The sequence below is a fragment of the Propithecus coquereli genome, unplaced genomic scaffold, assembly GCF_000956105.1.
Source record: "Propithecus coquereli isolate 6110/MARCELLA unplaced genomic scaffold, Pcoq_1.0 Scaffold355, whole genome shotgun sequence".
Taxonomy (NCBI): domain Eukaryota; kingdom Metazoa; phylum Chordata; class Mammalia; order Primates; family Indriidae; genus Propithecus; species Propithecus coquereli.
Genome location: NW_012149230.1, coordinates 4,501,741 through 4,514,650, shown reverse-complemented (window position 1 = coordinate 4,514,650; position 12,910 = coordinate 4,501,741).

The following is a 12,910-nucleotide window of genomic DNA, read 5'->3' as shown; positions in this document are numbered from 1 at the left end:
AAAAAAAAAAAAAAAAAAAAGAATAACATGGGGCTAGTGACTCCCACATTGGACCTGGCAGATGTAGAGTTAGGAGCATAAAAACGTTCACCTGTCTTAAGAGCTCATCACCTTGGGTGGGAGCTGCGAGGTGCTATTGGCAGACAGAAAGGGTAGGCCATGTGCACAGCTGATCCAGAGAATGGGGCCATCGGCCACCCCTCCTTGAAGTTACGGGATCACTGACATAATAACCATAACTAGTAGTGAGCTCAGTCCCTCCGGAACCCAGGCAGAGGTCTGTCTGTGGCTGGCGTCCACTGCACAGCACAGACCGCGCACAGCCTGGGCCCCGCGTTAGCGCAGGGGCGGCCGCGCACAGCCGCTGGCCCCGGCTTGGGTCAGGCCCCAGGAAGCCGTCTGCAGGCACGTTCCAGGCGTCTCCCCGTAATCTCTCTTCTATTTGAGTTTCTTTTTCATGTTACGTCCTGGGCCCTCACGGACACGTCCTTTCCAGTCGGAAATCTGGAAGAGACGGAGCACCTTCCGGCACATGGGCTGGCCGCGAACCTCCCCCGACCGCCCGCCCTTCACCACGCAGCGCCGACCGGCCGCCCGACCCCGCGGGCTCGCTCGCCTCCTCCAAGACCCGCGGCGCCTGCGCGCCGGGCGCCACCGCACCCAGACCGCCGCCCCGTGGGGCGAGCCCGGCCTGTCTGCCGTCACAGGCACCGCTTACGGCTCTGAGAGCCTGGAAGGAAACATGGGGTGACCCAGCGTCATTCAAGGTGGAAGGAGTGAGGAGCACAACGTGAGGAGATGCACAGGAATGACCTCAGGACCATGGAATCAGAACACCCCAGGGCGATGCTGCCTGCGGCTTCAGAACCACCTTCTGATCCTGTCCACCTGGGAGGCCACTTCCCTCTGGGGATGTAAGGAATTTGGCTCAGGGCAGGGGGCTAGTTGTTACATGTTTAGCAACATGTTTGATCTTTCAGTGTTTTGGGCAACAACCTAACCAAGTTTGTAAGTGCCTGGGAATATTCAAGGCCGGGCTTGGGCTCAAGCCCTCGGGGGAACATGCAGCCCACCGGGTGTCAGAGCTGTCAGAGCACTTCATGTTTCTTAGGACATGAAAAGAAAGTGGGGGGAATTGGAGACCTATACGTGTGTGTGTGTGTGTGTGTGTGTGTGTGTGTACTTCCATCCATCCTCCCCAATTCTATTTTTTTTTAGAGGCTGGTTCTCTACGTGGAGGAGAACCAGCCCCTATTTTATTTTTATTGTGACTATTTTCTAACGTAAAGAAAAGTTATAAGAACAGTGCACTGATTACCCATACACACTTCATCTATTAATAGATTCTCCAGTTATTTATACACTTTTTAACCTAGTTTTCTTACCACATTTCCTTTATCTCTCTCCATATGTTTTTAATTTAAATTTTGTGTTTGAGTTACTTGGAGACACACTTCATCATGTATCTCTTAAGAACTGATTCCTTTTCCTACATAACTACAGTACAATTATCACAGACTGGAAATGTAACATTAATACAATACATTCTGTTACATACATTGCCTTACATACGATCCATTGCATAATCTATATTCAGATTCCCCCAATCGTACCAGATCGTCTCCTATAATTGTTATTAGTTTTCACCCAAAATCCAACCAAGGATCTCACATTGCATTTGGTTTCATGCCAGATATGACCGACCGCCTTGTAAAATTTCTTTACTTTGTATGTATGGGGCCCTCCCTTCCCTGCAATACCAAAGTGATTCCTGGAGGGGATTTTGGGTATTTTCAGGTGTAAAAAGCTTGTCATTTTGATGTGCTAAAGAACTGGGGTCTGGAATCCCAGACTGTTCAGCGAGCTGCTCCTCTTTCCTTCTTGCAATGCAGTTCTTTCCAGCATTAAAGTCTTGTTTTAAAATTGTGTGCCTGTGTTTCTTTTTCCCACAAGAGGAGCTGCTGACAGAGCCGAGGGAGCTGATGAGTCGCGCAGTGAGAATGGAGATTTCCAGACCCCTGGGGGGCGCCGGAGGGGGGGGACACGCTGGGGAGATGCATGTTCCCTGCAGCTGCCCAGGAATTGGCGGGCCACGGCACTGAGCGACAGCCCCTAAGCCACATGCCCTCTGAACAGATTCAAGATGTGACCCCCAAACCTCATTTCTCCTAAGTTAGACGTTGCTTAGATATGATACAATACTTATTTCTTGAATACCTCTCACCACATAAATTATCTCGAATTTTATAATGACATGCAGGAGAATGCCCTGTCAAATAGTCTCTCTCTCTCCTTCCCTTTGTCATTGGTATCAGATCTGCAGTTGCAAATAATGAAACACACTCTCGCTTAAGCAGAAAAGGAGACCACCAAAGCTCCAGGAGGCCAGAGAGTGGGAAGCTCTCTAGTTGCCTCCATAGAAGAGGGGCCCAGGAAACATGTTTGCACTGGCTTCTGTGGCCTCTCCCAGGCGCAACCTGAGGGGGATCCTCCCATGTCGCACCCTCGTGGGAAGGGAGTGTGGGAAGGTGAACTTACAGCCTTTCCATCCTGAAGGTGAGAGAGCCTTAATGTGAAACACTGCCCGCGCAAAGAGTAGCTGTTCACGAGGTGCTGGGAGGCCATGGAGTGTGACAGAGGTCCACTCAGCACCCACCTGGAATCACAGCAGGAAATAGAAACTCAATGTTTCCTTTAATGTTGGTGTGAGAGTATAATTTTCAAAGTGTTAAAAACATAATTCTCATAAAAATGGGTAATGAGCACATGTCAAAGTTGTGTTTAACTCTTTAATGAACCACCGGGAGGACCTAGACAGAGCAAAAGCTAACGTGGAAAAATGGGAATTCTGTAGTCAGTGGTGGTTGGGGGGATGCTGAGATAATATTTGCTCATCAGATCAAAAGTGTGAATGTTCTACAGCAGTGGTTTTCAAATTGAAGTGTACAGCTGCAGAATCTTAGGATACCGGGCTCAGAGGTTTCTGGGCTGCACCCCAGAGTTTGTGATTTTGTAGGTCCAAAGTGGGGCCTGAGAAGCTACATGGCCCAAGTGCTGCTCACACTGCCAGTCCAGGGCCACACTGTGAGAGTCATGCTCTTGACAGAAATGCAACCACGAGCTTGGGGGTGATCTTTTCTGCTGATGACAGAGGTAAACCATCACACCTTCCTTGCCTGTTCATTAACCCTTATGTTTAGAGAGTCGTAAAATGTATGGGTCCCAATCAAGAGTAAATGGTAGGTTGAACAAAGCTACATCCATCATGTCTAGCGTGACATTAAAAGTCATTTTACCTTATTTTCAAGCTTTGGATAATTTTTCTTGACAGTGATGCTGATTACACAAATTTCTTAATAGATGATTTATTTTACATCGAGTCCTCCAAATTGCCAAAGTAGAGATTGTTGTATGTCATTTTGGATATTTTCAATTAAGAAGAGAAAAAGTGGAGAAGAAAAATGCTATTATCATCCATGTGTGTGACCCTCTATAGGTTTCAAAGGACTTTTATATATATGATCTCATGTACCCTTGTCATAATCCTGTGAGGTACGTGCTTTCATCCCATTTTAAGAGACAGGTAAACTGAGCCTCAGGAAGCTCAAACCACTTCCCCCAGATATCACAGTGGACGTCAGCATCAGAGGGCATCATTCCCACAGAATGCAGTGAGACCACATACTGAACAGTAAAACATGGCTCTGGCCCTACTCAACATCTCAGCCTCACTCACCCTTGTCATTTTGGTACTAATTCATTTTTACTTAATGAGAGAGCCTTGCACTTAATGAAAGGTCCTTGCACACTGTGACCTCTTAAAATAGCTTGACTATTAAAATTCTCTGTATAAAAAAGAAAGCACAGTAGACAGTCTTTGATAAAATAGCTAGGAACATATCCTGGCTATTTAGCAAACAACAAACAAAACAAAACAAAGCAAAAAACCTCCTACATATCCTAAGAGTGGGCAAAATAAGGCATTCCACATCAGAATTAAAGTCAAAAATTACAACTACCTACTTGGAACTCGATGAATGTTTAATCTCCTTGTTAAGAAACTCCTTTTGGCAACTGGGTTCTGCCTCTCACCAGCCTTCCCAGGACTGCAGAGAGCAAAGCTCCACCCCAGCTGGCCTCCAGGCCGCTGCAGTGGACGCCCCCCACCACGCCGTGACCTGCGATGCTGGTGACCGAGCTGCCTCGGCAGCCACCCTGTCAGCAGTCCAGGCGCCTGGCAATGATGGCCACTGCTGAAGGGCATGGGGCCGGGGATGGGGGGGAAGGCGGTGGGGGGGTGGGGGAGGGGGTGACAGAGGCTCTTCCGCCACAAAGCCACCCCCTCTTTTTCCTTCTTGGTCTTTTTCTCCCTTTGTGTTCCCATCTCCACATCAAGGCGTTCTGACTCTCCCTGCAGGGAGAAGGCTGATGAGGTGCGCTGTCCAGGAGGGAAGGGCTGGCTCAGCTGTGGGCTGGCCACACAGTGCCCCCTTTGTGAGGGAGGTTGCCACCCCACAGAGGAGGTGCCCTACTTTCTTCGAGAAAGCACGTGTGCGTGCGTTTGTGCACGAGGATGCATGTGCATGCGCCTGGATGTGCTGGGGAGCTGCTGAGTCTTTGCAGTGCAGGGGGCAGAGGAGGGGACATTTTGGCTGGCGACCACTCTCCACCCAGGCCAGGAGACGCAGCCGATCTCAGGAGGGAGGCCAGAGCACTTGGCTCTCACTTCTGTCTCCACATGTGCCTTTCAGTTCCCAGATTTTTCCTGTTCAGATGGTAAAAGACTCTGTTTTCCATTTGTCCTCTGTTGCACCCTCTCCTCTGTGCCCAGATGGCACCCCAGCAGATTCGAGAGCTGGCAGCACAGTGAGCAGAGCCAGCCAAGGCCAGAGGGGCTTGCAGAGCATGCGGGAGGCCCTCGCTGCAGGTACCCGTCCTGCCCGCCAGCGAATCCCAAGGCTACCTTCAAGTAGATCCAGCACCTTTGCTGCTACCACTCTGGGCCAAGCTGCCTTTACTTCTTATCTGGATGATTGCTTCAACTGCACAGGTCTCCTTCCCTGTCGCTGCTCTGCTCTGCAGCCAGAGGGATCCAGTCCTCTACCTGCTCAGAAACCTGCAATGGCTCCCACCTCACTGAGAGTCAAAGCAAAGTCCTAAACAAAACCCAATGTCCATCGGCAGATAAATAGACCAGCAAAATGTGGTACATCCATAAAAGAGAATGTCATTCAGCCATAAAAAGGAGCGAAGCACCGACGCTGCTGCAACGTGGGTGAACCTGGGAAACATGGCGCTGAGTGGAAGAAGCCAGACACCAAGCGCCACGCGTGTGGCACTTATTTGACATGTCCGGAACAGAAGGTCAATTGCAGCTGCCAGGGGCTTTGGGGAGGGGCAAATGGGGAGTGACTGCTTAATGGGACCTGGGTGAAGAAAATGTTTGGAACTACATAGACCATTACGAATGTACTTAATGTCACTGAATTGTACGCTTTAAAATGGTTAACTTTATGTTCTGTGAATTTCACCTCAATAAAAGATATTTTCAAAGTATTGCGTTAAAATTATAAAAAGTGGTTGATTGATAAATGCTATGTTTTGTGTATTTTGCCACAAACCCCCAGGTCCTTACAATGGGCCATCTCTCCACGGTGTCTCCTCCCACTGTCCCCCTCCAGCCTCACTCCTTGTTCCTTCCAGTTCCTCTAACATGCCAGGAACACTCCTGCCCCAGGACCGTTGCACCTGCTGCCAGCGGCTGGAGGGCTCCTCCCGGGTGTGGCTTGCTCCCTCACCAGGTCTTGGCTCAAATGTCCCTTTCTCAGTGAGCTCTTCCTGACCATTCTATTAAAAATTGCAAGCACCTCCTCAGCCAGCGGTTCGAATTCTCTTTAGCAGGGTTTATGTTTTTCCACATCACATTACTTTAAAAAAAGAAATCACGTTTATTTTCTCAGTGTAAGCTCCTCGAGGGTAAAACTTTGCTAAATCGATGTACTCAAGACCCAGAACGCTGCTTCCATGAACCAATCCGCAGACCCCCGCCCCGCCCTGCCCCGTTGCTGCCCACCCGGCCACGGCGGGCGGCTCGCTCTCCCCAGCGCCGGCGGACGTCCCTGCGCGCACCAGCCCCGCGTGCCCAGAGTCGTCTTCCGCTCACACGCAGTGGGCGGCTCCTCTCCCTTGCCTCAACCTCTCCGGTGGCTTCCCGTTGCCCCAGAACAAAACCCAAACTCTCTGCCCCGACCCTCGCGGTCCCGCGCGAGCCCCTCGCCCGCGGGTCTGGGCCGCCCCACGCCCTCCGAGCCCCTTTCAGTGGGCCCGTGCGCACCAGACACCGGGTTGGGTGTTCCACCCACGCTCTTATTTAATACGCTTAGTGACAGGGCAGATGCCAGTGCTTTGAGGAAGGGGCGCGAAGGGAAGGAGGGGTGGGGGCAGACCAAAGTTCTCATCTGGTTCCTGGACCTCCAGAGCCCTCCAGAGGGACAGGCTGAATAATGGTTCCCAAATACTGGGCGTCCTAAGCCCCAAGATCTTGAGATGGGAGATGATCCTGGGTTACCCAGTAGGGAGGGAGGATCAGTCACTGGTCGCGGGAGATGTGGCAAGGCAGTGGCCACCGCCGGCTCAGAGGCAAGGAGCCCGTTCTCCTCCCCAGCCTAGCCCGCAGCCTGGAGAGGCGACTTCTGACCTCCAGATGTAGTCTCCAGATTCACGTTCAAGCCGTGGAGTCTGGGGCAGCTTACAGCAGCCTTGGGACACTGACACGCTCTCCTTCCAGCCCAGCCAGGTGAGGACTCAGGTGAGACCTCCCCAGAGACAAGCTGCCAGAAGGAAGGGTGCTGCACAGCTGACAAACTCTTCGTTGCTGTGTCCCTCATAAATGCCTGCCTGCAAGTGACCGAGTGACACAAACGGAATAAATTGGGGAGGGTATGAGTGGGTAATGCTTTTGGGCACAGCCCTGGGGCAAGTCTTGAGGGCATAAACAGCCCCTGGCCTAGTCCCAGGGACCCAGGGAGGGGAGGAGGGGAGTGTCGTGCATGTGTACAAGGACAGCACATGCCCAGGGCTGCTAATGCCATGGATCCGGACAGAAATACAGACCGCTGGTCCTGCTGGAGTGGAGAGGGGTCTCTGGAGAGGGCGTTTCAAGCAGGGCCATCAAGGTGTGAATCTGTCCTCAGTTGTACTAAGCCCTCAACTTACCGGCAGGGAAAATATCTCCCCCTGTCTGGGCCTTCTATAAAAGGTACAGGTTAACCAGTGAACTCACTGAGGCTCCAGGTCAAACACTCACACATTCAAAAGGTTGCAGCGAAGGGCTAGGTCAATTGGGTTAACAGCAGTACAAACCCTCCAACTCCAAACCCAGACTTGCGGTTTTAATTAAATGCATTTTCTATTCTCAATCTCTAGGGGGAAAATGCTTGTTCCCTTCCAGGAGTTAGCTACTCTCCCAACAAAACGGGTCCCAGGCAGGATTTGGAAATAATAGAGACAGAGACAAAGTGTAGTTTAAAGTGGTGGGGAAGTCAGGGCTCCACCAGCATTCCCGTGAGCCAGGAGGTACTGAATGAAATCCCGCATCAGTATTTATTGGTACAGCAATTAGTTTTTAGTGGTTATAGATTTATGTGTATAGATCATTCTTTTAGGTTTTAAGGCTCCCCAAAGGTTTCAAGGGATCCCTTAATTAATTTTATCTATGTGAGCAAACAGTTACAAAATTTTTCAAAGATAAACTTCTTAAGCTCTAAGTAAGGAGTAGACCTAGCTGAGTATACAAGTTAAAGATAGAATTGTCAATTAGCAGTAAAGCTAAAACAGAAACATAGAGACCATATATTTTTTATCTAGTTTCTCATTAGCTGAGACATGTGGTCGGGAGTGAAGCAGGAACTTTCCTTGAGGCTAATTGGTTTTAGCTGCAGATGTCTGCTGGGCTGACATCCTTTGATCAGTCGTTAACCTGTGGCCCCATGCGGAGCTCTGCCTTGCACAAGCTCCAGGCGCTGGCCTGCAGGCCTTGAGATCGGCACTGCCTTGAAGTCATCCCTGATCGGTGGAACGTCCCCTTGTTGCTAAGCAGCTTCTGGTCTGTGAACTAACATGCCCACAGAGTCCTTCAAGGCAAAGCCCTGCAAAACTCCTGAAACTTTCCATGTCTCTTAACTCTATTTCCCAACAGTTCCCTAACAGCTTAAGGTCCAATTGATAATAGCAACAGTAATAATACTTCTTCCTCACACATTTTAGGTCCAAAGGATAGTGATAATAATTAATACAACTCTGACTAATAATACTAATGGGAGGAAGCGGAGATAGGCTTACCATGTGCCGTGTACTATGCCAAGCAATTTGCAGATGTTCTTTCCTCTAATCTTCACGGTGATTGACGCCACAAAACAGGTCCTCTGATTATCCTATGACATATATGAAGAAATTGAGACCCAGAGTAGCCCAATACCCAAAAACCAATAGGTGCAGAGCTGGGATTTGGACACAGCTGCACCTGTCCCTGTGATGGACACCATGTGCTCCGAGCCCACCCCTGCCTGCTTCCAGCTTTAGATTGAGCTGTCCCTCTCTTTCCCATGCCATATGGCCTTGATTTGACCCCCCATTCTAGGTCTCTATGTATGTTAGAATATAGTTTTGGCCTCACGTCATACAAACACAAAGAACAGACACTTGATCAAGACAGAAGTTTATTTCAGAGCCATCTGGTGTAAGAAGTCAGGCTGGTGAGGTGGTTCCATGTGCCAGGAACCCAGGCCCCTTCTATCATCCCTACAGCGTTTCTCAGGTCCGCGTGGTGCCAGATGGCACACTGCCACATCCAAGGCAGCCACTGGGAAGAAGAAAGGGGCAGGGAAGAGCGCTGTCCTAACCCCCTAAAGCAACAGTCCCCAAACTTTTTGGCACCAGGGACTGGTTGCATGGAGGACAATTTTTCCTCAGACTGGGGGTGGCAGCCCAGACAGCTCAAAATATCAACAAAGTGTTTGGGAAGGATGTGGCTAATGAACACACAGTATGTTGATGGTTTAGGAAGTTCTGTTCTGGCGATCTTGAAAATGAGCCACGTGGGTGGCCTGAGATCAAGGTCGATAATGATGAGCTGAAAGTTGTAGTGGAAGCAAGTCCATCTCAACCCACGAGTGAATTAGCAGCAAGCTTTGACGTTACTATTCCAATAATATTGGACCATTTGAAACAAATTGGCAAGGTAAAGAAGCTGGATAGATGGGTACTGCATGAATTAAATGAGCATCAGAAGAGAAATCTTCTCGAAGCTTACCTTTCTTTGCTGTCACGACATAAAGGTGGATCATTTCTACACTGTGTTGTTATGTGTGATGAAAAATGGATTCTTTTTGACAATTGCGAGCATTCAGCATAATGGTTGGATAAAGATGAAGTGCAAACAGTCCAAACCTGAATATTCATTAAAAAGAGCTAATGTTGTCTGTTTGGTGGTCCAGTGCTGGTATTATCCACTACAGCTTCATGAAACCTGATCAGTTGATTACAGCGGATGTCTACTGCAACCAATTGGACCAAATGATGAGGACGCTTGTGATTAAGCAGCCAAGATTGGTCAATAGAGACAGGCCAATACTCTTACAAGACGACGCTCAAACACATGTCACACAAATAACGCTGCTCAAATTATAGAGGCTGGATTTGGAAACTCTCTGTCATCCACCGTATTCACCAGACCTTGCACCAACTGACTACCAGTTCTTCCAGGCTTTGGACCACTTCTTGCAAGGAAAAATATTCAATTCTCAACAACCTGTGGAAAATGCCTTTTGTGATTTCATCACCACTGGATCTCCAGGTTTCTTTGCTGCTGGCATAAATGAACTACCATTAAGATGGCAAAACTGTGTTGATAGTTTAGGTGTGTACTTTGATTAATTGTATTGCTTCTTATTTGAGATATAATATACTACACTTTTAATTCAAAATCAAACATTTCATCTTTAATGACTTCATATAAAAGATTAAAAAAAATGGTACACCTAGATAGGGCACTTACCATGAACGGAACTTGCAAGACTGGAAGTTGTTCCAGGTGAGTCAGGGAGTAGTGAGTGAATGTGAAGTCCTAGGACATTACTGTACATTACTGTAGACTTTTTAAATAGTTATTCATGGAAAAAATCCCAAACTCTGTAAAATAACTTAAAGAGCTTTATTCTGAGCCGAACATGTGTGATCATGGCCCAGGGTGCCATGCCCAAGAAGTCTGGAGCAAGTGGTCCTGCCATGTCTGGGTTACAGTTTGATTTTATATGTTTTAGGGAGACAGGAATTGCAGGTAAAATCATAAATCAACAGATGAAAGTATACCTTTGTTTGGCCCAAAAAAGCCAGACATCTTGAAGCAGGGGGCCAGAAGGCTGCGAGTATTACAGGTTATAGGTGGGTTGAGAGAGTCTTTGATTTGTAATTGGTTACAGAAATAAAGCTTTGTCTAGAGGATTAGAAAGGTTAAGTTGACAGAAGGAAGTTGGTTAGTCAAAGACAAGCCACAATCTACCAAACCCAGTGATCTGTTAAGCAAACTGATGGCCTGCAGGTGATTTTCCTTTCCTCTGCGTGGTCTTAGGTCTTGCCAATAATTTAGTATCTTATTGTCTCAGCCAGGCCTGACCTCCCTTACCTTCATGGCCAGGAAGTCAGTTTTAAGGTTTTTCTGGGGTCCCCTTGGCCAAGAAGGGTTCTGTTCAGTTGGCAGGGGTAAAGGGTGTGTAGGATTTTATTTTAGTTCACACACTGTACACTTAGACTACACTAAATTAAAAAATATTTTTTTCTTTCTTCAGTAATAAATTAACCTTAGGTTATTGTAACTTTTTCACTCTATAAACTTAATTTTTTAAACTTTTGACTCTTTTGTTGTAACACTTAGATTAAAATGTACATTGTACAGCTGTACAAAAATATTTTTTCTTTATGTCCTTACTCGATAAGCTTTTATTCTAATAAAATTTTTGTTTTACTTTTTAAACTTTTTTCGTTAAAAACTAAGGCACAAATACACACATTAGCCTAGACCTACACAGTGTCAGGATCATGAATATCACTGTCTTCCACCTCCACATCTTGTCCCACTGGAAGGTCTTCAGGGGCAATAATAGGCATAGAGCTGTCTTCTCCTATAATAATGATGCCTTCTTCTGGAAGATCTCCTGAAGGATCTGCCTGAGTCTGTTTTAATACACACACACACACACACACACACACACACACACACACACACAAAGTAATGATAAAAAGTCAGTGTAGTTTGTTTGTTTATACCAGCATCACCAACAATAGGTGAGTAATGCCTTTTGCTAGGATGTTAAGACAAACACGACATCACTAGGCAATAGGAATTTTTCAGCTCCATTATAATCTTATAGGACCATTGTTGTATATGTGGTCCATTGTTGACCACATTTGCTGAAAAAAAATCAAACTCTGTAAAATAATTTGAAGAGGTTTATTCTGACCAAATATGTGTGACCAATAGCCCAGGGAACGTAGTCTCAAGAAATCCTGAGAAAGTGTGCCGAAGGAAACCAGTTTTATACATTTTAGGGACATAGGAATTGCAGGTAAAATCATAAATCAATACATGGAAATTATACATTGGTTTGGCACAAAGAAGTAGGACATCTCGAAGGAGAGGCTTATAGGTTATAGGTGGGTTTAGAGATTCTTTGATTTGTAATTGGTTAAAAAAATAAAACTTTGTCTAAAGGCTTGGAACATTTTAAGTTGGGATAAGGAAGTCTATTAATCAGAGGGCAAGCCACAATATAATGACTCGAGTGATCTGTTAAGCAAATCAATGACCCGCAGGAGTGACAACCTTTGATTTGCATGGCCATAGATTCTGTTAATAATTTAGTATCTTAGCCAAGCATGTTGGTTCATACCTATAATCCCAGCACTTTGGGAGGCTGAGGTGGGAGGATTGTTTGAGGACAGGAGTTCGAGACCAGCCTGGGCAACATAGTGAGAACTTGTCTCTACAAAAATAAAAAAATTAGCAGAGTGTAGTGGTGCACACCTATAGTCCCAGTTATGGGAGGTTGAGGCAGGAGGATCACTTGAGCCTATGAGTTTGAGGCTGCAGTGAGTTATGTTGATGCCACCACATTCTAGCCTGGGCAACAGAGTGAGACTTTGTTTCAAAAAAAAAAAATAGTATCTTACTGTCACAAAAAGTCTGTTTTGTCAGTCTTATGATCTGTTTTAACATTAATGCTGATCGATTGTGTCTAGCCTCCAAAAGAGCAGGAGTATAATGAGTTGTGTTTGATCTCCCTTTGCTTCATGGCTGGGAACTCAGTTTTAAGGTTTTTCTTTGGTCCCGTTGGCCAAGAGGGGATCCGTTCAGTCAGGAGGGTGGGCTTAGGATTTTATTTTTAGTTTACAAGCAGTATTAGTCACTATGCCACGCATGACTGTATTATGAATATTTTCTCTGCTTTATTGCTTGTCTTTTCACTCTTTTAATGGTGTAGTTTGATGTCTTATATTTAATCATGCCCAATTTATCAGACTTTTCCTTTAGAGTTGATACTGTTTGTATTCTGCTAAAAAGTATTTTCCTATCTTATGGTCAAGATATTCTGCTATGTTATTGTCTAGAGTTGTACCCTTCACATTTAGGTCTACGATCTGTCTAGAATTAATTCTTCTGTATGAAGTAGGAATCAAGGTTCATTTTCAACGTTCAATTGACCTAGCACTATTTACTGAAAAGAACTTTACTCATTGCGTTACAGTGGCTACTAGTAGAGGGTAAAGTGACTACCTATCTGCAGGTCTGTTTCTGGTCTCTCTCTTTTTCCCTTTTTTTTTTTTTTTTTTTTTTGAGACAGAGTCTCACTCTTTT